This window comes from Anopheles aquasalis, chromosome 3 (assembly GCF_943734665.1).
Source record: "Anopheles aquasalis chromosome 3, idAnoAquaMG_Q_19, whole genome shotgun sequence".
NCBI classification, from domain to species: domain Eukaryota; kingdom Metazoa; phylum Arthropoda; class Insecta; order Diptera; family Culicidae; genus Anopheles; species Anopheles aquasalis.
In genome coordinates this window covers 44241119-44266563 of record NC_064878.1, presented here as the reverse complement: position 1 = coordinate 44266563, position 25445 = coordinate 44241119, and the positions used below count along the sequence as shown (strand labels likewise).

The 25445-nt window shown below is 49.1% G+C and overlaps 2 protein-coding genes across 11 annotated transcripts in view; both read left to right on the top strand.

Moving 5' to 3' along the window:
• The window catches only part of LOC126577877 (nuclear receptor coactivator 6), a 19120-nt gene extending 15219 nt beyond the window's left edge, over window positions 1–3901 (top strand). For all 3 annotated transcript variants that reach the window (XM_050239881.1, XM_050239879.1, XM_050239878.1), the window contains one exon: window positions 1–3901. This exon is cut by the window's left edge and continues 3021 nt beyond it. The gene's annotated coding sequence lies outside the window, so the exon portion shown is untranslated.
• A 4262-nt stretch (window positions 3902–8163) lies between these two features.
• LOC126578980 (glucose transporter type 1) overlaps window positions 8164–25445 on the top strand; it is a 165513-nt gene continuing 148231 nt past the window's right edge. For 3 of the 8 annotated variants that reach the window (XM_050242143.1, XM_050242144.1, XM_050242134.1), the window contains exons 1-2: window positions 8167–8584; window positions 11078–11138. The gene's annotated coding sequence lies outside the window, so the exon portion shown is untranslated. Of the gene's footprint in view, window positions 8585–9952; window positions 10082–10848; window positions 10870–11077; window positions 11139–25445 lie in introns of those variants that run through there. The other 5 variants (XM_050242146.1, XM_050242145.1, XM_050242151.1 and 2 more) reach the window with 4 other exon arrangements.

The following is a 25445-nucleotide window of genomic DNA, read 5'->3' as shown; positions in this document are numbered from 1 at the left end:
GAAAGGAAAGGTTTAAGAGTGGTGGTTTCTTTGCGCGTTCAGCGGCACGTGGTTTTATGATGCTAACTTAGCTAACCACCAATAGATAGAGCGGCACAGAGATAGAGAAACAAAAAAAAACACACGAAGAGAGCGAGAGATAGAGTGCTGGCAGCAGAAGTTTGCAAGAAGTTTTGTTTTAGATAAGTGCACTTATTAATCGTAAAACGTATGAAATGTCTCGTCTCTTGTTTGCTAATGGAGCGCAACAGGTACGGTAAAGCGTACGAACACCGATAAGGGAAGGAGTAGCGGTCGGAGGGGGGGGGGGGGGGCTGGTTATTTGGTTTGGAAAAAATAAGAAAAGATAGTCCATCAGCCAGAAACGAAGGTGAGACTGAGTAAGCTCTGACCCCTTTGTCTGAAGAGGAACGGCTCCAGTCTCAAGAATGTGTAGGATAGGAAGCTGTTAATAGCATTACAATACAAGCCGATAATGCAAGTACGGACTCACAGCAACGGGGGCATCATGGGGGCGGCGGAGTCTTATGATTGTATGTTGTATGTATGAGAGTGTGCGTATGAGTGCGTATGTGTGTCCTGCGTGAATGATGTAGCGATAGAGTTTCGTTTGGCTGCGCGCGATCCCCGAGCCTTTAGGCGATATACTGAACTGTTATGCGGAACAGGGTCCAGGGAACTACGTACGGCTATCCTGCTAAGAAAGGATGGCGCATGGGGCTGTGGGCTGTTCCGCTTACCGTAGTAGTAGTTATAACTAGAATACGAATCAATCTATGTTTGTTTTTCTTTCTCTACTCTCTGCTTCGATACCACTTTTTTCTTTGGTTGATGTTTTGCTTTCTTTCCGTTGAAATTCATCCTAAAATAAGACAAAATTCAGACATAATAAGAGGTGATAAGAGCCATCGGGAAGCGCGAACGGATAGCGACGAGAGCAACGACGAGAGAGTGCATGCTATAGAACATCAAGGAATGGGGCGTAACGTGCTTAGGAGTAGGATGTGGTAATAGTAGTAGTAATAGTAGTAGTAGTACGAAGCAACAAAAAAGCTAACTGGTAGGGTAACACATTATTGTAGGGTTTCAAATTGAGCGATGGTGGTAGCAAAGAAGATGTGGTATTTCTTTGCACATTGACATCCATTGGTCGCATCAGCTGGTCGCTAGGAAACGCTGAGAGTACCTTTGGTTTCCTTTGGTCTCAGTGACCCTTCCTCACTTTCCCATTAAAAAAAGGGGGGAAAAGGCGAGCTCTACCGTGGATCGCTTGGCGGAGCACAGCGGAGATATTAACGGTGCGGTGTGCGGTCCCTCGTGTTTAGTCATTGTTTCAGTTTTGTTTTGTTGCGAGAATGCATAAAGCAGCACGGAGATTGTTTTTGTTCAGACGCTCCTAATGGCTTTTTACCGTTTAATCCGTGTGTTAAGATATTCTAGCTAGGCGTTTAGTTTTCCAATCCTAACTTTTGGCCTTTGTCGCCCCCAGCTCAGTGCGTGCGCGCATTTCATCGTTCAAAAGATGTATACGCAAAGCGAATACGTTTTAAGGTGTCTCTCAATGCAGAAGCTCTTTGATTACTGAACCAACAATTATCGTTTGTTTGTCCCTGTGTGTTGGTGTGATTGTGTGTATGAATGCCGCGTATGTGGAACCAGGGAGCGAGGAGCACGCCACCAACAGCATCATTTTGCTTTCTCAAGTAAAATATTCGAACTGTGGCGACGGTTTTTGGGTTCATTGTTTCACACAGTCAGAGGCAGACGACTGCTAATCTTCCTAACCATATAATTCTATCATTATTTATGCATTATTCTATTAATCTTGTTTTTTTTTCTGCTTTCGTTATGCATTATGATGGAGAGTGTGAGAGCGATAGAAGCGTGGTTGGGAGTGCGAGTGGGTTTGGTTTGTTTTTAATTTTTCCAAAAGTAAACCATTCAATTTTAGGAAGGCTAGAACGGGGGAAAGATTTAGTAGATCATTAATAATATTGCGCTAAAACGAATGGGGGAAAATCGAAGAACAAGACGATGGCTCCAATCAGTCAGAAAGGGATCGGAGACTTGGAGTGCTTAAGATGGAGTGCAGCAGAGTTCAGCGGCAGTACCATAACTACCTTCAAAGAATGGTGGTTTGGTTATTACGTTTCGGACACGCAAACCCAAGGAACGGTGTGTAGTGTTAATGGTGATGGTTTGAATGTTTGGATTTTCGGTCTTTTTTCCGTTTCGGCTGTTGTGGCTGTCTTTGGACCTTTTTTTTTCGTTTATGTTTCTCGGCAAGACAAACAAAGTTATGAAATTGGAAATAACAACGTGAAAAAAGTAAGGATAATAAACCGCGCGAATACTGTCGCGCGTTTCTAACTGCATGTTTCGTTATACAGACTGATAGGAAGATGAATAAATATATATATATATTAATGATAATTCGGTTCAAATGCAAAATAATAAACGATCGAAGTGATGAATATTTGAACTGTAACACAACGGGGAACCAAAAGAATCGAAAAAGAACCTAAAAATAAACAAAGAAACGCAGACGAACGCCGCAGAGATCCATAGGCAAAACTATACATTCGAATAAAAGCAACAGCAAAATGGCATAGCAAAAGAAAAAAAAAACAGCGCGCTGTAACTGTGAATTAAGCGTATAAGGCGTACCGTAAAACACCGTGACGAAAACGAAAACCAACATAACAAACAGTAATAGTGAAACCAATATAGAAAAAAAATGAAGAAGAAATGTACTACACTACCAGAGTCGCCTCCCCGTGTGAGTAGGATTATCAAATGAAAAAGTAAACCGGAAGCATCAGGAGTCATACGACGTAACCACAGTAACGGATCGTAGGAATCCGCATATGTGCCCGTGCATGATTGAAGGACACACAGAGAGAAAGAAAGAGAGAGAGCAGTAGGACTGGGTAATGAATGGGGATAACATGCAAAGTATTCCCTCTTGTTCATCAGGGAAAAGTACCACAACACTAATGATGATCAGCATGAGCATGGAGGTGTGGGGACTTGACTTTTAGGATATGAAATTCTGCTTCACAACAGCCAGTGTGTAGCAAAGCGCGCGCGAGAGAGAGAGAGAGAGAGAGAGAGAGAGGGGGAGAGTGCGCGAAAGAGAGAGAGGGAGAGATAGCCAGTGAAAAAGATGATGGATGGCAGCGAGCCGAGCCACCCACATACACAATACACAAGTAAACAACAAAGAGAAGAAAAAAAAACAAAACAAAACAAAACAACATACATTATATATATTATATAGAAATGCCGTTATCCCATTGATCATCCTTCCTCTCATCACACCCTGTGCGGGCGTGTGTATGTGCGTATGTGCGTAGGCGGTAGCGATAGCGGAGCAAAACAGGTGTGTCAGGCCGAACCGTCGTTACAATAAGAAGATGGCACGACGTGGTGTAGTCTGTGCGCTCAACACTCAAGATCGAAGATCGGGGGGGAATGTACACGCGTAACAAAATCACGTTAACGTCACGAGCGTACGTTAGGAAGGTTTTGTTTTCCTTTACAGAGAAACACAAAGATCATCTTACACATTAGTCGATCATCGATGCGAACGGCGCGGCACCGGGTGTCTGTACCGCGATTAGGCAAGAAGCGGAAACGCAGCAGTGATGTGGGAGAGGGGAGTCAGTCAGTGCGCAGACGATGAAGACGATGTTGATTAAGTCTTTGCAGGGATAAAACTAACAAAAAAAAACACACAGAGCAGAGCCACACGCAGGAGTGGGGAGGGGGGAGACAAGGACACCACATACACATGCATCGCGAAAATATGATGCTGTACGGCATGGCAAAAAAGAAGAAAAAAAAAAGAACTATTAATATAAAAATAGTATGTTATAAAAAAGAGCAGATGAAAACCGAATATCATTTCTCTTTCGTCGTATGGATCCGAAAATGTCGTTCTCTCGTGGGGCAAACAGTTCCGACCGGTGCCGACATTTACACCGACATTCGTTCTGTGTCACTTCAGCGAAGCTTAGGAACGATCCGGCACGACTTCGGACATTGCCCAAAAGGAAGCAGGAGCAGAGCAAATCCATCCATCCATCCGTTCGAGAATTCTCCTCGTTAGCGATCCATTTGGCGCGTGTTAGGCGGCTCCGAAGGATCTCGGCGCATGGTTTCACGGCATTGCGATGGAATTTATGGCACACCATGGGTGCCGAGTGCTCGGCGAATGGGTTTTGTAGTGTGCATAACTATGGCCCCTTCCGGGATGGTCGTCCTGGCGGCTTCGGGATCTCGTAAAAATCGCTGTTCAATGGCAATGTGTGGCCGTGCGATGGAACGCATTCGATCTTACCGGCAAAATGGGAAAAGGTGGTAAAAGGTGCCCGGTATTCCCCCCACCTCGTTTTCCGGTCTCTGCGGTGGTGTTGGTGTATCTGTGGTTTTATGAGCGTTCCCTCCGATCCACGGTGGTTCTCACGATGCGGAGCATCTTTGCTCCCTTTTACCTATCGTACCGTGAACCGTGGCTTTAGCTACACTTTTCCAATATCAATCCGGAACCACCACCGGTCGCGCGTACCACAATGGCAGCTTCCAAATGGGTGCTAAAGCCCTGGGAGCGACATGCCGTCGACGACCGACCGACCGACCGACCCCTCTACCGATAGCAACGGTATCGACGAATATTTACGACTTCTTCAATCCCCGCCCACCCCGCCGCACCGGAGGAATGGTTGACTTCCGGAGCCTTTAGCGGCTTGTCGGCTTGGGCCTTACCGTCGCCGCCTGGTGCCGTCGTCTCAATAATCGTAAAGCTATAAAACTTAATCCAAATGGATGCGTGTTTTTCCGACGCCAACCAGCCAACCAACCATCTAGCCGACACTGTTGGAGAGGATATTGTGAGTTGTAGCTGTAAATCCCCGTTCACCGTAGGCCCTCGCAGGCCCCGTATTGTACCGGATTGTGTGGTAGAGAAGGAGTGCAAAGTATGATGATGCCCTTCGCGTCGCCATCATCATCGACAACCGCGATTTGTATCGATTTGACCTAATGCTTGTGGTGTGTGCCACGAATCGACACCACAGCGAAACTGTGGAACTGCTAGAGGCCTGATGGAAGTCCAATTTTGGGTCGTTAATTATTGAGACGCACTTCGGCACACTGGACACTTCCACTTCATTCTTCTCCACCTGCGTGCAACAAGTTTGTTCGCCCAAAAAGGGACTGACCGAATGGTTTTATGGTGGTAGCAAGGGTCTTAAACGCCTTTTAGCAACATCACACACCAGTCCACGGTTTGAGTTTCAGTTAGACTGCGATCCGACGATTGAGAAAGAGTGGCGCGAAGAGAGATCCTCTTCCTCTATGGCGCATACCATTCGCACATTCGCATCGATGGCATCACACGTTAGACGTTCCCGGGGGGTAGAGATTCCGTCGCTATCGGGCGTGTCCTAGCAGTCTGTTGTACGCGAAAACTTTCGACCTCTTCTGTACTTCCTTGTTTTCATTGGCAGTGATGGACTTTGAGGCACACACTTTTCTCGTGCGCTTCCCGTACGTTCCATGTCCATGCCCTCTTGTATTAACCATCGCGCAATGTTGCTGCTCTTCGCAGCCGTTTTCAAAGCCCGGTGGAGCACGAACTGTTACGAGCAGTGGCAGCGGGACAGGAAGCTATTAATAGGATTACGTTATGTGAACTTTAACTTTTCCGGACAACGCGCGGACGCACACCACGCTCTAACACAGTTTCCGGTTTCCATCAGCAGCAAGGAGAGGAGAGAAGAGAAGATGCTGTTAGTTTGCTTTCGCCGCAACCCAGGACACGCAATGCAAGAGTTGAAACAGCAGGAAGACGGGGAAAATGAACCCAACTATCCTGCAAACGGGTGGGGTGAAAAGTTGGCGACCGTGAACATGTACGACCACGACGACGGACAACAGTTGAGCTGAGTAGCGAGCGAGTGTTGAGATGCGGGTTGGTGCAAACGGTCCACTCTTTGATGCGATGAAGCGACGGGGGAATGGGAATGGTGCCTTTGTACCAGCAAGCAGCTGGTGTACAGCCGGATTAAATGTTAACTTTTTGCGGGAGCTATTAACATTGTCTGGTTTGAAAAGCGAAACTACAATCCTTTGCTATCAGAGTTGAGCTAATAGGTGGGTTTTGGTAGGAGCAGTAGCAGCAACGAGGAGGAACAACTATTCAAATATAGCTCTAGCTACCGAACGGCGCCTAGTAGTGGAATTCTGGCGCTTGCTCACCCAGTGATTGAGATGAAGGTTGTAGTGTTTCCGGAATAAGCGTATTACTTGTTTTTGACGCATTCATCACTCGGGAATAACGTTTATATACGATTATTTATAATTATATGATTATCTTTTTAATCACTTAAATCGTCAGCTCAAAGAGTGTTATTTTGTGTTTTGTGGTTAATTACGAGCTTTATTCTTTGTCCCCTTTCTCATTAAGACTCTGTTGAGCGTTTCTTGTTTGCTATTCCATGAGCCACCATTTGAGTGTTTTTAGATTTCTCTGCTCTCGTCTAACATTTCTGTATTCATGGATTGTGTTGTGATCTTTTTTGATTTATTCCACTGCAATTCTACATGATCTCCATTTACTGCTCATTTTAAAGAACTTTTAAAGATTCCGTCTTCTCCAAACGATCGTACAATAATAAATTCCAAAAACAGACGAACTGTCAGTTCTTTACGTTTTCGTAAATATCATGGCCTACAATGTCATAGCGTGGTCGCTACAAAATAGAAACTACCGCCGTATTTTGGCTGAGACTTTTATAATCTGGATCTAACCCCTTATCCCTTATCCAGCAGTGGTATTTTACAGGTACTTAATTCAAACGAAATTTTGCCAATTAAGATTCTAGCCAACTATTTTAGAACAAAGTTTCCACCCAACTCTGTTTTTCTGGTCGCTAATGATAATCAACATGTGAATATAGCAAGTGGTATACAGTAGAAGTGGTTTATCATAGTCATCCGACCATCAATCGTCGTTTTTAGTATTTTTTATGTACTAAATACAAAAAACTTAAACATTTCAGGGCGATTACCGAATAAGGGTTATATATTTTCTTTAATTTTTCGTCGTTAGAACCACCTTCCTTTGTTCAATTCTGTATAGTGTTTCTCTCGACCTATGTTTCTCTTTCCATTTCTGCCAGATTCCGGTCAAAGGTGCATTAAAATATTAGTAAAAACTCCTCTCTTTCTATTTTAGTGAGTGCCTTCTAGATTTGTTAAGATATGACAACGTCGCAATAACAGAAACAGCATGGGCGTCCTATTTGATTTGGAATTTGCTCCGCAAAAAGGACAATTCTAACGATAATGAACCAATCGATCTAGTTCATTTAAAGCATTTTTAAAAGGACACATCAGTGTCTATCAATGGCACATAGTTGGTTTTTGTACTGCTTAAATTGGCGAATCTGTGAGGAAGTTAGCAACATGTGTGGATGGGGTCTTATTTGAATTTCCGTCACTTTATCTGCAGTGGCAGTAGTGTTCGAAAAATTTAATGAAGAAACATTTTTTCAACATTTATTTATTCAGCACCTAATGGAGTTTGAAATCCTTGGGTTATTTATCCATTTAAAGGACAGTTTTTCTATTCCAAACTCCTGAAAGTACCGGTTACCTAGCGCCTCCATCATCGGGTTTTGGGCAGACTTGCTGCAGCAACACTTTATTTGACCATAAACAAATGGCGGTTTGCAAATCGAAACTTAACTGCTACTTTCTGTTTTCGCCACGAAGCAGAGGCGATAATCACCGAGAGCTTCCACGGGCTTTTTCGTCCTGCCAATTTTGACATCTAGTAACCCACCGCCCAACGCACCAACACAACTGCCGGTTGCAGGGAGTACATCTCATTTCCACCTCATCTCAAGGGCGCTCACGATAATAAAGCAGCATCTCGCTGCCATTGCCACTCATGCTCTCGCGTCCTGGTTCGTCCCTGGTTGGTTGGAACGAACGAACTGCGGCCGCGACTCTCGCACGATTCTAAGCTCACGGGACTACTCCGGATGGCCGCACGGTGCACGCCGGGGGGTTTAGTCGTATTCCATTTCTCGCTCGGTGAACACGACACGACGTCGACCGCGTTGTGGCCACTCTCGCGCGCGCCCATCCACATCACGCCAGGCACCTTTCCAACTCCCACCCAACCCCCTCCAATAAAAAAAAACACACAGACACTCACGCGTCCACCCTTCAATCTACACAACCAGCGAGATTGTTGAACGAGATCGGTTGAAGGAGCGGGGGCAAACCGGGGACTGCCGCTGGCCGTGGCCGTGGTGGTGTGGTGCGTTGCGGTGTTGTTGGTGGAGTGGAGAGAGTGGAGCCGCAGCAGCAGCAGCAGCAGCAGCAGCAGCAGCACCAGTGCTTGTAGGTGCCAGTAGTAGTGGTCACCAGTTCGTCGCCAATCGTCGTTGTCGTCGTCGCGCTGCTTGATGTCGGATTGAGTTTCGGATTCCATCGCTTCACCATCATCAGTCCGTTTTGAGGTCACACCGTTTGAGGTCTCCGGTGACGACCGCGCGCGGTCTGTGTGCTGGTAATACGTCACAAGGTGCGGAACCTTCCCATTTTGTGGTCTCCCGGACCGAAAGCTGAGGTTGACCGCAGTGAGGCCACCGTGGTGTCGTCCCTCTTCCTTCCATTCCCTTTAAGTGGGAGTGTTGGAGAGTGAGGGCGCGTGTGTATTGTCGTGTCCGGTAATAAGTTGTTCTAAATTAGTGCGAAAGCAGATGAAGAAGGCGTTTCCGTGCGAAGGATTGTACTATACACCATTAGAAATAAGATAGAGAGAGAGAGAGTGAGAAAGAGAGAGAGAGAGAGAAAGAGAGAGAGAGAGAGAAAGAGAGAGCGTGAGAGAGATAGAGAGAGGGCGCGGGGCAGCAGCCTGGGAAGGAAGTGCTGCTGTGTATGCTGAAAAGCTCTGCAGCATGATATTGATCTCTACTGCTGCTGCTGCTGCTGCTACTAACAGTCGCCCCAGTCGTGTGCGTGAACTGGCCGATGTCCTTCGTGTGTGAGTGTATGTGTTGCTTAGAATACACTACCCGTGTGTCTGTGCGTGCGTGGTAGTATGCGTGAGCATATGAGTTGGCAAATCATTATGCGAATTAGAAGGAGATGATGATAAAAATATGCCAACCAAAATCCGGGTCTCAAGAATCTCCGCTCGATGCCCATCCGTCACCGAACTCTGCAAGCAAAATTGATCGACTTCATCCGTTCAGCAGCATCTAGTCAGCCGTTGCCAATCGTCGCTAACGTGAAGGCCGGTCTCTCGCGTCATCTCACAGCAGAATCCCGGACTACTAGACGTGGCGCGTGTGCTGTGCGTATATTGTGTCCAGCTTCCACCGGACATGCCCTCTCACCTTTTCCTCGTCTCCCCTGACAGGTTAGGGTCCTCCCGTCATTTCTTGTTGAAGCCACAACCCCGCTGGCACACACATCCATCTCAGCTTTTCCCTCATCTCACGGCTGCTACTGACCATCCGATATCACCTGAGAGTGCGGTACACGGTGTCACAGTGTGTGTCGGTGTGCGTGCGCTCTCGGTATCAAAACAGCAAAACCAACAAAACGCAACTCAATCTCCTGTTCATACACATAGACAAATGGGATGAAAGAACACACACCATACTCTCCGGCCACTCACGAAGACTGTGGACACATGGACATAACACTCGCCAGCGAGAGAGAGCGCGAGAGCTTTGCTCCCGCTGTCTATGTGTGCTCCCCGTGGGTTGCTGCGACTGCTGCTGCTACTGTCACACAGTTTAGGGCGGTTCCGCAGCACCTGAAAGGCAGCAGCAGCAGCAACCCTTGAAGAAGTGTTTGCGAGTCCGTCGTCGTCGTCGTTGGTGGTTGCGGTTTTTTGGGATAATTTCCCTGTTCCCGTTGTCCCGGACGCGTGTGGTCCAGTGTCATTGTCGTTGCCATTTGTTGTCGTTCGGTTTAAATCCCCTGCTTCGAGTATTCCGTGCTGTGGGCAGCACCAGTGGTCCACGGTGCCCGAGTGGCACGGGACGACAGGAAGGTGATGGTGTAAATGGTGGTCGAGGTCGAAAATGGGGGCCCTCTAGACCCCTGTGCCGTGCCGTGCCCAGTGGCAGTGCAGTCCTCGGAAAGGGGACCTCGAAAATATCGATAAACCATCGCGCCTGGCGTGTTGTTGATGGGATAGGCGGAGTAAGGGAAGAGGAATCGGCGGGGGGTCCAACCAGCAGGAGGGCGGTGGTTGCGGATCGCTGCTCGGTCAGATGTGGGCTGAGAGTAGAGAGTGTGCGGGAAGTTTGGAATGGAAGCGCCCTTCCCACAAAAGGATATTTGTTTGCGGGCTCGTGAGTGTTACTGCTGCTGATGCTCCGTTTTATTTCGTGGAGCTAATGAGTGATCGAAAGCTTTCAGGAGAGCCGCGAGAGGACGTGAGAACGTGCGAGCGACCACTCGGCGCTCTTCACTCTCTCTCTCTCTCTCTCGTTTTTTTTTCGTGGATCCTTTTGGGGACCTTCGGTCACGGTGAGTTCTCCGAAACCACTCCACCCCTCCCTCCGTCTACACACCCCTTGAGTGTGTTGTTGATTGCTGCGGGAAATCCCTGCTGTGTGCTGTGCTGTGCTTCGTGTCGTGTTGGTTGCTCGTCGCTCGATTTTGTGGTTCGTGGCCAGTGCCAGGCGCTGTAAGCTCGGGCACGATCACCTAGTAGTAGCAGCTAGTGGGCCAGTGCTTTCGCTGCCGCTGCCAGAACAACCTGAACAGCACACTCACTCCACACGGCGTAACATACACTCGAGGGGACGGAGCAGCTTCTGCTCTGCGGCTTTGGTTGGTTGGTTGGTTGGTGCTGCCCGTTTGCTGGACTGCGGATTTGTGATCCACACACTCATACTCACTATTAAACGCACGCACACAAACACACACAACACGCGAGCGCGTATTGTTACAGCAGCAGCAGCAGCAGCAGCAGCAATAGGCGCGTGAAGCGAGAATTCAGAACCAGCTTTCCTTTACTCCTCCAATTTTCTCTCCGCAGGATTTTCGTTCGTTCGTTCGTTCGTTTCGGAAGTGTGGTTGGTGGTGTTGATTGGTGGAAGGTAAGGAGTGTCCTGACCCTATCCTAAGGCCGTTGCTTCTATGCGAACCACTCCGAGTGGACAATATCATTGTGCGACCCCCCCTCCCGGAGGGCACAGCTGGTGGAGCAAGAAAAACGGTGCTCCTAGCTTAACGGCTGCTGTGTTTTCGGTGCGTTCAGTGCTTTAACCAAGTGTGCTATATGTGTGAGTAGACGGAACAAGGGAGCCAGGTAGCCAGGGGATTAATGTGGATGCTCTGCGGAGGGTGCCAGATTCTGTCCGTTCGCGTAATCGTTTGAGCGACCGACCAACCGAGGAGAGTTTGGTGGTGGAGAGTGCATCGTCGCGTACGATGTGGAAGTGTGACTTGAAGGTCTAACTGAACGCGTGCCAGTCGCCCAGTGTGTTATCCAGTGCCAGCAGCAGTGTGTTTGTGAAGAGAAAGAACGAAGGCAAAAAAAAACACTGGAAAAAACACTGGTGGACGAAAGGGAACGTGGTGTACTGGTGCTGGGTGTGTTTTCATGCCGCTGACGCTGCATAACTACGACGACGAAGACGACGATTTGAATGGCGCTGGTGGTGGTGTGGGAACAGGTAACCGGACAGAAAGCGCCACCGGAGAGAAAATCCGCCAGTGAGCGAGAATAAAAAAAAAACAGGAAGACGATGGAGAAACATTGAGAAGGAGCAGCCCAAGTCCACAAGGTAAGCTGTTGGAAAAGACTCAGATCTCAGGTGTTTTATTCTTTTGCTCCAACCATGCAGAAGGGGTGGAGATTTTTTACAGAAGGGGAGTTGTGCGAGGGGACCATTCAGCAAACATTCAGCAACACCGCTCGCACCCGCCATTGCTTTGAACTGCCCTCCAGGGGTGGTCTGTTGGTCCTTCCTTTCGGACGAGATTCGTTCGTCCCCGGGGACGGGGTGCATGGGGGTGTAAAAAAGTTTTTCTTTCCTCCTCCGTCTCCCCCACCAGGAAACGTGCATGGCCGTGAGGTACTTTTTTTTTTTACCTCGATGGCTACCTTTTAGAGGCTCCAAAACTCGGCAACTCGCGTGATGCGATGACGATGATGACGATGATGATGACGACGACGACGGTGGCTCCCGTTGGTTGGTGGTGAAATGTTATTTCGTCCGATGATAAATGGCATTTCAATGGTATTGGATTGGCATTGGGAGGCAAAAACTACCTTCCTGTCTGCCCTTTTCCCCGTCGTCCTCCTCAGCGGACTCGGGAGATGGCAGTGGCGATGGCGGCGTTGGTGATGATGATGCTATCTGGAGCTGGAGCCAGCCGATGGAGGCGCCACACAAAAGATTTTTCACCACCACCACTTTTGCTCTCTCTCTCTCTCTCTCTCTCTCTCTCTCTCTCTCTCTCGCTCTCTGTGACGATATGTGATTTAAAATTGGTCACAATAAAGTTTTCATTCCCGCCCTTATTTCGTTTCCAAAATGGGGGGTTGGGGTGCTGGCTTTGATCCGGTATCCACGGGGGCTTTGATCGTCCGGGATTCAGTGTGGACTGCAATTAGACTGTTGTGTGTTCCGCGTACGACATCTACACAACCGAAATGATCGCGTCGATACGTAGCGCGTCTGTGCGCGTGGCCGATAATTCAATTCCGTTCCATCGCGGCCCTACAAAGGGAAAAGGATCGTTGGGAAGAGGAGGAGTAGAATGCCGCTCTTCTGATGGCCACTAGCGGCCTATCGATTGAACCCAGTCCAAGCGATAGGTGTGGTCATCGTCATCATCATCATCATCATTATCAGGGGATGAGTCGCCAGGGTCGCCCGTCCTCAGGCTTCACCTCAGGTTTCACCTTTGAAGTTGGACGATGAAACACCCCTTTTTGGGAACCCTTGCACCTCACCCTTCCATACCCTTCTCGCTTATTCCTCCACCACTTTACCCTAAATGAGGACTTGAATCTGTATGTGGCGCACATTCGCACTCAGAGCTCGTCTCGCACAAACCGGGAGGGGGGTCCTATCCACGATTGGTCCACTAGTTGGCTGGCTGGCTGGCTGGCAAGCTAGCTGACGCTAATTATAATAATTAGAATCTGAGCGAGCACCCCCTTCTCCCTGTTTTCCCTTTCTCATTCCCCCCTCATCCCCTTTTCATGACCGTGTCGCGACTCTGGAATGTCTCGTCGGTGAATGCTGGAATGCTAGGGTTGACCAGCGGGACCAGAGGGGCTAGTGGTCATGCCACATGCAAACGTTCGTCACGGGAGCACCAACCCTGGAACCGAGTGACGACGATGACGCGAACGTGATTGCCGTGATTGGGACGGATCACGAACACCCCTTGGACTAGAACCACCCTTCCCACCCCATCCCATCCCATCCCATCCCATCAATTGTTATGGAAAAAGAAAATAAAAGATGAAAAAAAAATCCCCCCGAAAGTGACGTCATAAAAACGTTGTTTGTTTTGGTCGGGCATCAACTGCCAACGCCACAAAGAAAAAAAAAAAGCTGGCAACGTGGACACAATTTGACGTAACGATACTTGGCATAGCAGAGAGAGGGAGCAAGTCCTCCCGAGTCCGAGGGTGGAATTTTAATTTCAAATCTGCGCACCAACGTCCCGCTGAGCCGTCGTCGCTCCCTTCTGGGGAACCTTCCTTGCAGAGGACAGAGTAAATGGGGTCGAGACGGACTGGACTCGAGCTGGACAGTGTTGCTCCCGATGATGCCCCAGTGATGGGCAACCAGGCAACACGTCGAGGTCAAGCAGAAGTGTCCAGAGCTTGGCGTGATGGCAATCCTACACCCTCTCTTTCCCGCCTGACAGATGCTTGGATACGCGTCGCCAGGACACCAACTGTGCCGCACCGAAATGGGATCCAACGGAGGGTGTTCGTGGTGGATGGGACTATAAATGTTAAACTAGAATATGCCACCCCTGCTGCTGCTGATGGTGATGGTGGTGCTGTAAAATGCAAATATGCTGGCAAAGACACGTGGCTGGCAGGCGGATCCAGGTTCCACGCACACCGGACCATGGACACCGGACACGGTTCCTGCGGTGACTCTCTCTCTCTCTCCCTCTTCCTCCACTTCCTTCTCGCGTTCGCTGCGGTCATCCTAGAGCCGATGTCGTGCGTCACGCCTTTTTTTGCTGACCTTCTCCATTCTCCACCGCCCGGCGTGCTGCCAGGATGACCCTTCTATGTCCACGGTTGAGTCGCGATTCGACAGGAAAAAAAAGAAAAAAAGAAACAAAATGGAAACCTTTGCTGGGACACGGCACACCGCCTGTGAACCTCATGATGATGGCGGATGGCGGATGGCGATGATGATGATGATGTTCACATGGTTTCCCTGGTGATAATGTGACAATTTACGCACACACACCCATACACATACCACAACTGGACACCACCATCGGTGTCGGTGAGTAAAATGCTCCAAAACTCCAAAGCAACGGAGGTGGTTGGTCCGGGGGGGTGGGGCATATTATTTCCGCTCATTATGCTGTCATCTATGCTACGCTATGCTGTGCTATGCTGGCGTGCTGGTTGCCGGGTGCGATGCCTGCGCTATCGCGCTAAAAAATGTGTCAACCTCCACCCTTTCCTCACGCACTTTTCTCCCCTTTTTACCCTTCTTCGTGACCGCCATGACGACCCAGTGGGCTAATGATGATTACACGATGACAGTATCGTGATGACGTGGCGATGGTGCAGCAACACAAATCATATCCCCGGTCCGCACGCGCTCTTCGGCTGCCCTTTCGGAGGGACTGACGAGAAAGCCTTCCCGCTATCCCTTCTTTTACCACTCCGGTTCAACCAGCGAGCCAGTCAACTTTCCAGTCACGTCGAAACCCGAGACCGACCACGAGATGGTCTCTAGGAGTCGACAAACGGTTGACCAATTGGAGCGTTGGACTCTTTACAGGACTCGTCCACCGTGTATGGGGCAGAGATAGGACGGAATGAACGGAGAAAAGAATTAGCGAGCGCTTGTTAATGGCACTAGGATGTGGATGTTAGGGTTCCTTTTTTTGGGTGGGAAAAGGTTCCGAAAACCAGCGCCGCATCGTGTGAACCAGCAACAGCAACGGAGGCAAGCGAATGTGTGCGAGACACCCCGATTTCTGTGATACCGCATTATGTGCCCGGTTTTTTCGTGGAAGGAACAGGAAAGTTGTTAATTTTTCATGATGACCGAAAAAGGAGTAGGTTTTGAGAGTAAACCCTTGGCAGGGACTGGAGCGGTCTGCTGAAGTTCAACGTAGTGACATGAGAAACCCAGCATGCTCTGGACATGTAAGGGGTTCTAAATGTGCACCCATCACGAGCAGCAAAATCAAAGTACACACAGGTTAGGTGAATTGAACAAGTTTCCCAAGATGACCCAGCTGATTTGGTAAAGTATTTTCACTACATTTTGTGCCTTAAAAATGGACCACTATCGCTATCCAAAAATTTTTTACCTACTTACGTTATCATCAATATGATCTCCGCAAACTGATTCTTCGAAGTTTCGGTTTCGTCGAGGTGGTATACCAAAGAAGACATAGGTTAATTCGAAAACAGTGTGAACTTGGGTTCGAAAAAAGCTAATTTTTTGACGATTTTGTGTGAAGAAACCGTTCAAATTAATTTTCTCAAATGGATGTCATACTAACACTACAACTTTTCAAGAACATTTGATGCTATTTTGGGGAAGATTTTTTGAAAACTTCATCCATGGCAACAAATATTAGGAAGACGAGTCTTCGAAAGATTCTTTTTCCGGTGCCCTCGGTAGCCACGTGCTGGGTCATCTAAAGTATGCAAATCAATATTCATTTCATAGATGATAAGTTTATACAGCTGACCCCGTTTAGGTTTTGTTTGTTAATTCTAATTTTTCCATTTTTGGCAACTTTTTGAAGTTGGAAAAGTGATCACACTATGACGGTGACGATGATTGATCAAACCGGGCTCCTCGCCTAAGTGGGCGAGTCTTTTAATTCGGATTTTGGTTTTAGGAAATACACTTAAAAAAAGTCAGAAGAATTGAGCCTTGTATGAAGAGTTGATATTGAAAAATCTATATCTTTGTTAGTTTTACTTCGGTTGATAAAAAAAAGTTACAAAATTCACATGATAGGATCAGCATTCGCAGAAAAATGTAAAAGTATATGCCACAAAATAAAAAAAGATTAAATACCTTAGCTGTCCCTTAACGGACTGAATCGCTGTCGTACTTCCTCATAGCATGCATTTAGACAACCGCAGACCAAACTCGATGCCTTGCAGAACGCCCATGTCCATCTTTTGAATCTTCTTGATTTGTTTTCGGTGTCAGAAGAATGTGAATAAAGGTGCTGCTAATGTAGAGATGCTGGTAGGGGATGATGACTTGAGTATTCATCACAAAACACACTTTTCTCACTTTTTCGAAGTCAAACGGAAGCACACTACATGTTCATTGTACAAGATATCCTTGTGAACTATTTTAAATCGTTCGATCCACGATGCTTGTTGCGCAGTTGAACTTCTTAATTCTTGAAACCAAGGGTCACTAGATGTACTTCGCATCGCTCGTTACTCTGTCATTGCTGCCAAACTATTGTGAGCAGGCATTACCACCGCATACACTGCGCACACTATCCTGGTCACACAACCTGATCACGAAATACAGAAAGTGACCATTGGTTGAGCCATTTTGGCCGCCCCGGTGCTGTGGAATCCGCATTGCCACACTAACAACCTAATCGACCGAAGCGGATTAGGCTCGTTTCATTTTTATTTCACCACATAACTTCTCCTTATCCTCCACCTTGTTTCCGTGTGGCCATTTGCTTGTAAAACCCTTTTCCCCGGGAAACCTGGACCTCCTGGCACACATGTGACACACCACTAATGACACACATTTGTCCGGGTATTATTGCTGTCGAAGTCTCACCCCATTTCCCCGCCCTTTCTCTCTCTCTCTGCGCTCTGCGCTCGGTACGCTCTATTTTACATTAATCCGCTCGCCCGTTCCGGCTCCGCTCCGGATCCGCTCCGTCGTGCTTCGCTCCACTTATAGGCTTAACTGGCCAACCCCTTTCCAAACCGGTCCTTGTGCCCCCAAACCCTCAGGCCACCGTACCCGTTGGCCCGGGTTACAACAACGATAAATAACTGAGTGAATGCTGAGCACTCAATCTCCGATCGATCCGTTTCGTTGCGGATTTTGGTTGGTACGCCCTCCCCCCCGCCCCGGAAAGTAGTAAACTTCGCACCTTTTCCAATTAGGAGACAGTTACGGAAGGGGGACCGGACCGGGTGGAACCCAGGGAAGCCCATAATCGGTGGCATTCGCTTGCCCTAATCCTGATTGATAGGTTGACCTAACACACATGCGACGAGGTCCTTGGACGGCCTTGTGCGAGCGTGTGTGTTAGGCGTGCCGGAATTACCGGGCTAGCTGGGTGTGTAACTTGTTGTTTCCGAGAACCGAGAACCGGTGAACGGTGTCGAGACCCAGCCAGTCAGCCAGCCAGCCAGGGACTGTGGAAGCGGCGGTTTTCCGGCAGGATGTCCGGTAGCCAGGGGGGGGGGGGAGGGGCAGGAGGAAGAAGAAGGGACCAGAAGGGGCCGGTAATGGTGTGCGTGCGTGTGTTTAGATGGTGCTCAACGGATGGTCACCTCACGGCGATTTTCCACCAAATTGACCAAATCCGAAATTACGCGAAAGCCACAAATCGAGCGAACATCAGTGACATCCGGGCACTTGGGCGTGTGTGCTGTGTGGCTGCCGCTGTATTATCTCGTACAGCTGGCCAGGGAAGGCGCGGTGTGTAGGACAATGATTTCCACTTTCGAGCGCCGATCCTTGATCGCTCGATTAGACCAGTGTTCGACCATTATCAGCCAACCAACGAGCCACCGAGAAACGGCATCGGCGTGCTTGGTCATCCGCGCCCCTGTCTGTGGACAGTGACGGTGCGTTTAGTTGTCCAGTTGGTGCTCTGACAGTGAGCGCAATCCATCCATTCGAAGGCATTCGTTCGTGGCCGAGGCTGGGCTGAACTTTGAGGTAAATCGAGCCTAAAACCCTTCACCAATTCCGGGGCGACAAAAGGGTTCGATGTTACAGAGAGAGAGAGAGAGAGAGAGAGAGAGAGAGAGAGAGAGAGAGAGAGAGAGAGGGGGAGAGCGAGACACAAATACAGTAAGTGCCACTTGAAGGCAACAGAAATCCGTGGAAATTCATTCCGGGAGCCCTTAGAACAAGTTCTGAGCCGACTGATGGCCCTCGAATGGCACGGTTCGGTGATGAAAAGGGTTCAGCAATCAATTCAACCCCCCAGGACCAGTCTGGGGACGCTCTAGCCGTCCAAAAGCACGAGAATAAAGCGACAAATCGTCATCGTCGTCATTGTCAACCGCAAAGCTCCCCACTGGAGGCCAGCATCTCAAAAAGGTCCGGTTCGATTCGAAATGGACCATCCTTCCTCGCTCGGAAGACGGATGACGACCGTCTTCTGACAGGATCGAACAGTGGCGGCCGACCGATTGTTGGTATCGTCCACCCTGTCTTCATGGTCGTCTCCGTAATGGTCGGCTTCATTCTGGGGTTTCGGGATTTTCTGGCTCTTCTCCGGGGATTCTCTTCTCTCGGGGAACGGGATCTTCTCGGAAACCGCGCAAAGTCCGCGTGAAGCCTGGCTCATAAGAGGAGGACCTTTCCAATGTATATTACTATCAGATAATATAGTCTGAACCCTTTTCTGAAGAAACTACAGGATGCGAGACACCATCCTGACCTCCATTACGTGGCAATAGGAAGGAGTAAAGGCGCATCAGAACGCACTAAGTGCTGCAGTGTTCACAGAAGTGCCTTGGAAGTTCTCGGCAATAATCCCTTTTTCCTCGGTCGAACATAAACCTTTCGTTGAACACACCGGTCCAGCGGATTTTACGGGGAAATCCCGCTAACTACAGGCCCAGGACACCATCGGAGGTCGCTCGGTTGCAAAAGTTTCATGTATCTTCAGCTTGAAATCTCTCAACCAACCAACCAAACCACCGACACTCGACATCCGGCGAGGAGGGAATTCTCGCTTCTCGCTGCTTGGCAGAGGAAGTTTTCGGGTTCCGGCTGAAGCTCTTGCAGACCACCGCCACGCCGTAAGCCACGCACTGACTGTATAGTGACTGACTGTTGCAGAGGCTGTTCGCTCAAGTGTTGAAGAGAATTCCGAAACTAGAAACCAACAGTGGAGTAGCAGCAGCAGCAGCTGCCAAGCGAATGGCTCAACACCGTGACCATAACCTAGCCAAAAGGGGGGCTGTGGCCGATCCTCCTCAACCCACGGTTTGAGTTTCAGTCAGCCATAGTTCGAGTGTTTTGAATTATTAAAGCTTCTGCAGTAGACACTCAGAAGCAGCAGCAGCAGCAGCACGGTCTCTGTTTCTCGGAATCAACCAAAGGCAGTCAGGAAATATAATTGTGGACGATGCTGGCACCAAGGCGATTCCGATATCCAGTGCACACTTGCGCTTTACCTTGCGGCCAGCTTTACCACGGATTGCACTGACTTTACTCACCCTCTCTCTCTTTCTTTCTCTCTCTCTCTCTCTCTCTCCGGTCCCCGTCAAGTCCTGTGCCCTCGAGGAATGGGGAATAATGATCAAAAACCCATGTTATCCTCACCGTCGTCATTCTTGGCGCAGTGACGCGCAGGAGGACGAGGAGGTTACAATAGTTGTTAACCGTTGTCACAACTCCCTTCCCTCTGACCAGAAAGGGGTTTTGTGTAAGGTTACCGGGGGTAGCAAGCGGTTAGTTGGATTTGTTGGTTTAGGGTTAGTGTTGGTGTCCGGGCGGATTCTCTGCTGGTTTTCCTTCTCGAGCAGCGCCAGCGAATCACCTTTTTAGCTTCTGCTGCACCTCTACTGCCACTGACCGTGGTCGATGGGTTCTGTGTGATGCCGATGTCATAACATTGATACTGAGGGTTCCTAGGGGCGTTATCATCGTATCCACTATACTATGTTAGTCGCTGTCCGGTGTGTTTTGGTGCAGGGAGCTGCTGGTCAAGAACATAAATCCCATGGTGTTGTTGTTATTATTGTTGGCATTACAGGGAGCATCCTTTCAGTGTTTTGCATCCTTTTTTCTGGGCTAGAGGACCTGGGACTGGACCTCTCGGGAGGGGTACTGGATCAAAATATTAATGACATATTCCCATTTCCCTGGGAAAACCCCCTCCATTCCAAAGGGATTACGGGTGTAAATTATACATTCTCCTCCTCCACCTCCTCCGTCGTTTCATGCTTGCTTGGTGAACTAAAAGAAAATAATAAGAAAAAAAGATGAAAATAAAATAAAAGGATAGTAGTTATGTTCGCTTTTACAACTGCGACTCCGCTCCGCTTCATGTGGCCGCTTTATCGAGCCAAACATCTACTGCCGAAGCAAACTAGCCTCCAAGAGCTGGCGCCCAAGAGCTGTAGCTGAGTAAGGAGAGGAGCGAGAAGCAGCTGGGCTGGTCAGCATGTTCGGTCAGTCGTAAAAGTGTAAATTTTATTACCGGACCCATCATATCTCGTGAACGCCCCCTTTAGCCGCCACTCCCCAGAGCCGTGTCCCGTTGGCTTCTTAACGCCCTTAATTGCTCCAGTGAGAGGGTTTTCGAAGGAGGAATAAGAATGAGGGAGGGTATTTATGATTTGACCGTGCGGTGCGGTCTGGCCTGCGCTGGTTCACTGATCTGGACCGATACGATAATCCTTTCTGGCACATACAGTCTCTCTCCCTTTCTCTCTCTCCTTTTTGACAGTTAGACACAGCTTTTAGTATCTTTTCGAGCCGGGTGGGTGGTGCTGTGGGTGATGATTTTGTTGTAAAAAGGGTACACAGAGCGAGATCCCCCCACCCTTTCCGTGTGCTTCACTGGCGGCCACATCTTTTGTCAGATTTTAAATCCCTCCTCTCCGGAGGGATTCCTTTCGTCGTCGAGGAGTAGACGGAGTCGGAGCGAGTCTAAAGCTGGTGCTTGAGGGCCACAGAAAATAAGGTAAAGAAAGGGCTTTTGGTTGTGACTTGCTGACTTGTGATGATTGAGTACAAGCCAGCCCGGCCAGTTTGAAGGTTGTTGCCAATTTTAAGCTCTCCCACAATTCAATGGTTGGCTACTGTTGCATTCGTTCAGCATTGTTTTGCATCACTGGCGTGTGCGTTCATTCGGTGCTGAAGGACTTGTCCTCCGGAGAAACCATCAACTCTCAAGCCGCTTAAAAGAGCTGCTGGTTGTCGATGGAACCGAATGCTACCATGCGATTGATCAGTGAGCTTACTCTCAACGACTCCTTGCATCAGGAGAGGTCTCATGGTTTTGCCTTTCGTTTATTAGAAGCTCGAACAGAGATTCAAAGATTACCACTTTGAGTGAAATAAGCGACTTTGGTATCGCCCTTGGGTGAAATGGCCAGGTTCTTTGCGAGAAAGGATAGACAAAAAGGAAGAGAGAGGACAATAGGAGATCGCCATGCTGCTGCTGCTGCTGCTGCTGCTGCTGCTGATAACAAAGCACCGAGGTGACCGAGGACAAGGTTTCTTATTTCTCAATTTCAAGCTACAACAGGCTAGGGGCGGTTCGCGCCGCTATGGTTACTGACTGAAGAGCTTAACTGCAACTGCTCCTGCGACCATTGTGGTGCACGTGATGGAACGAGAGCTTTGAAATATAATTCACACTCGAGCACCACACTGGGAAAAGGTCGTCCCGGTGTAACGATTTGTATTCCCGTTCGGATCGGTTCTCGTTGGTGAATTGGTTTGGCTACTCGAGAGTTTGACATTCGATGAAACACGATGAGTCTTTCACAAGGGGGCGAGAGCTTTTGAGGTGAAATTGCAATTCCATCTCTGACGGTGCGATTGTCGAGGAATCAGGTAACTTGCCGGGTAATGAGGTGGTTGACATGAATGCAGGCCAGGCCACCGTTGGCAGCGGTTGGCATGGCATTCACGGTTTTAGTTTACGAATTCCAATTGAAATGTTACAAAAATAACTGATTTTACTTGAAACATCTACCCTAGGACATCTTGCTGTTGAATTTTCTACCGGTACCATTGTTGAATCTCTGTTTCGTCATCTTAACTATTATATTTCTTTCTCAACTGATTCTGAGCACTCACAGGCCTCGGTCGTTGTCTGACATTATCATGTCAAGTTCTCGGAAGACTTTTTAATGCTGGATCAATCGTGCCCACCTTAAACGTATTTCATTGCGCAAAATACTTTCATGCGCAGCACATGATCTTATCCGAGAACGAAATCAACAAACGTTAGCATGGTTATGGTGCGCTGCGGTTGTACTAAACCGACTTGTGTGTTCCGTTTGTGCATTTTACCAAATTAATAGCCATGGAATGCAGTTAGGACCGGGCACCAGGCTGGCTTCGTAACCCATTTATCCTCCTCATCATCCCACTGCTGATTCATCCCGTGTTCGTAAACGAATGCATTTGTTTGCTGGTGGCGTGTTCGCAGCGTGTTTATTTAACCGGTTAATTTAGCAAACTTGTCACGTTCCGTGTCAAGTCGTTCCGTGGTTCGTCCGCATCACGCAGCACATCACAAATCTCGTCATCAAAACCCCCTGTGACCGAGGAGGAGGACGAGGTTGCAGCTGCAAGCATCACCCTTCTTCTCTTCCGGTCCGGTTCGGTTCCATCGTACGGTTTCGCCTTTTTGAAATTCAATTCACAAATTTGCAGCATGCTGTGCCGTTGTCGCCGGGGCCAATTGTTTTATCTCTGTGTTCGCCACACTATCACTGCAGAAAAAATAGGCAAGCAAACGGCAGCGCCAAGTTGGAGCGCATTTCTCTGTGGCTCTCTGTGGTTCTGTCAGTCAAGAGGCGAGGCCCGCTTCGCTGTCCCCAATGTTGGTGCTGGTGGTGCTGACTGCATAGCGAAGGGTGCGAAGAGTCAGCCCCGATTGCAGCATGTCAGCAGCGACTAACGGCTTGTCGTCGTCGTCGACTCCTTCTTCTCCCACCTCCTGGAAGGCAAAAGACATTCCGAAAAAAGTGAAAAGATGCTCAGATGATTACGCAAATCGAGCGATCCTCCAGCCAGTTTGACAGCTCCACGAGTCACAATCGCCGTCGTCGTAGTTGGCCGTTGTCGTGGATGTGTGTACCCCGTACCCCGTAATCGATCAAGAAGGCGATGCGCGTATGTTTGAACACTGAATAACGTCAGTCACGGAACAGGAGCAGCATCAGAAGCAAATGCAACTTACGACGCCATCGAGGAGCCCATGATGTCGTCCTCGACGTCGTCTCTTGTCCGACGGAAGGTTTTGACTGGTTGAGGTTGAGAAAAGACAATTCCCAGCGTCGGAAAAAACCGGGTTAGTGGTTTGGTAACACGCGATAGAAGAACCCAAAAGCAAAACGAAAACCGACGGAATGCAAACGAAGCGAACGTGTCCCGCGGGACCAAGCAGCGGCGCATAAGGCCGCGTCGCAGCGTCGCCAGCGTTCCGGCCAGGCCAGGCCGACTTTCTTTGCAACCAACCTTCGGGCAACCGACAAAGCCGAGCCGAAACCCCGTGAATTCCATGGTGAATGGGACGAGATAGCGATGGCGTAGATACGGCGGAAGGGCAAATCTCACAGGATCCACGCTCTCACCCTCTCCCTTCGTCGCTATCTCTATGACCTTTGCTTTTGGGGCCATCACTTCCCCGGAGCTACGAAGAAGCTAGCAAATAGAATAGAATCTTGTTACGATTGCCTTTAGTAGTCGTCCTCGGCATTGGTCGTCGTTGCTTTCGTGGTCGCTGTGGTTGGGATCCTTTCGGCACCACCAGCCTAAGGCCGAGATGACAGAGAGAAGGGTGGGAAATGGTGGACATTTTCCTAGTGGGAGTTTATTTCGTGCTGGCCCGGGTGTGCCGCGCTAGATACACGACGATCGGTGATTGAATCTCGAGTTTATTTGGATGTCGCCTTCACCCCAAAAACCCAATCCGCGCTCCAAGGAGATTCTGCTTTCTACTCCTAGTTTCTTCTTCTTATTAGCTTCCGGTTCTCCGTCGGTTCGGAGCTGATAGAAAGATAAGAGTTTATAGTATTTGCAGCAGGAGCAGTAGTGCCACCGAGGAGAATAGGTTGCTTTCGCGGATGTTCCACCCGTTTTCTGATTCTCGATTCGATTTGCAGATGTACCAGGCACCAGGCACCAGGCGTCCGCATCTGTGTGACCGCTCTGTGTAGTCACCTACCTAGCAGTGGCGGCTCTGTTCTCTCGAGCGAGCAATTAGTTATCGGTGGTTGTCGGTTGGGATTGGCCGCGAGCCAATCCTTGCGCCTTGCTACCTCACTATGCGTGTGGCGCCCCCCAGCCCCGTTTTGTGGCCATTTTCCATTCACCGAGGTGTGGAAAGGATGATGAAAATGGGTGCCGCGCCAAGTCCTTGGATCAAAAAGAGAGAGAGAGAGAGAAAAAAAAAGCGAAGAGATGGAAACGAAAAACTGTCATCCAACGCCCGCATACCCGGGGGCCACACCGTGCGATGCTGCAACAATGCCCAATGGTTTTGGGGCCAGGGTGTATGACGCAAGCACACAACCCACCCACCCACCCACCCGGTTTTTGGGATGCTGTCAGCGGGCGTTGTTTTGAGGGGAGGAGTTTTTTTTTCATTCCTCGTTCGGAGCTTCAATTTATGTTTTACCCGGAAACCCGGATCCTAGCTTCACGGTGGGACTTAGGTAGGGCAAGGACAACACTAGAGCTCGGCCAAAATAACACCCACAGCCCAGCCAGAGAGAGCACGGGCGGGGCCAATTCCTTAGCCGTGCTATCCTCTCGATTGATTATACCCGCAGCGGATTGCGAAATCCAACCCAAATTGACGTGACCATCGTGGCCATCGTTCTGGGGCTGCTTCTGGCTGTATTTTAGCGGCGATTTAGTGGCAATCGTCATCATCAATCTCGGGGGGCCAAGCGGATTCAAGCAGCGATCCTGACGCAGTGCACTAGTGGCGCTCGTCACGTAACCAGCAACCAGCGTACTGGAGTGCGCTTCAATTAGCTGGAACTTGGACCGATCCGCAGGTTACGGGCGCACCAGCAACTAACCGATAGACAGCCCACGCTTTGTCAGTTTGACTCTCTTTTTTGGGTTGTTTTGTGCCCCCGGTGGTGGCCAACCGAAATGGAAATGCTGGCCCCAAAAGCATTTAATGAACCAACACAGTGCACGGGCACGTGTCCGTGATTCATGGTTGGTTCTGTGACTCCGGTGGCGATGTGGTTGTTGTTTTGCGATTGACGAGCCCACGAATGGTCGCGCGAT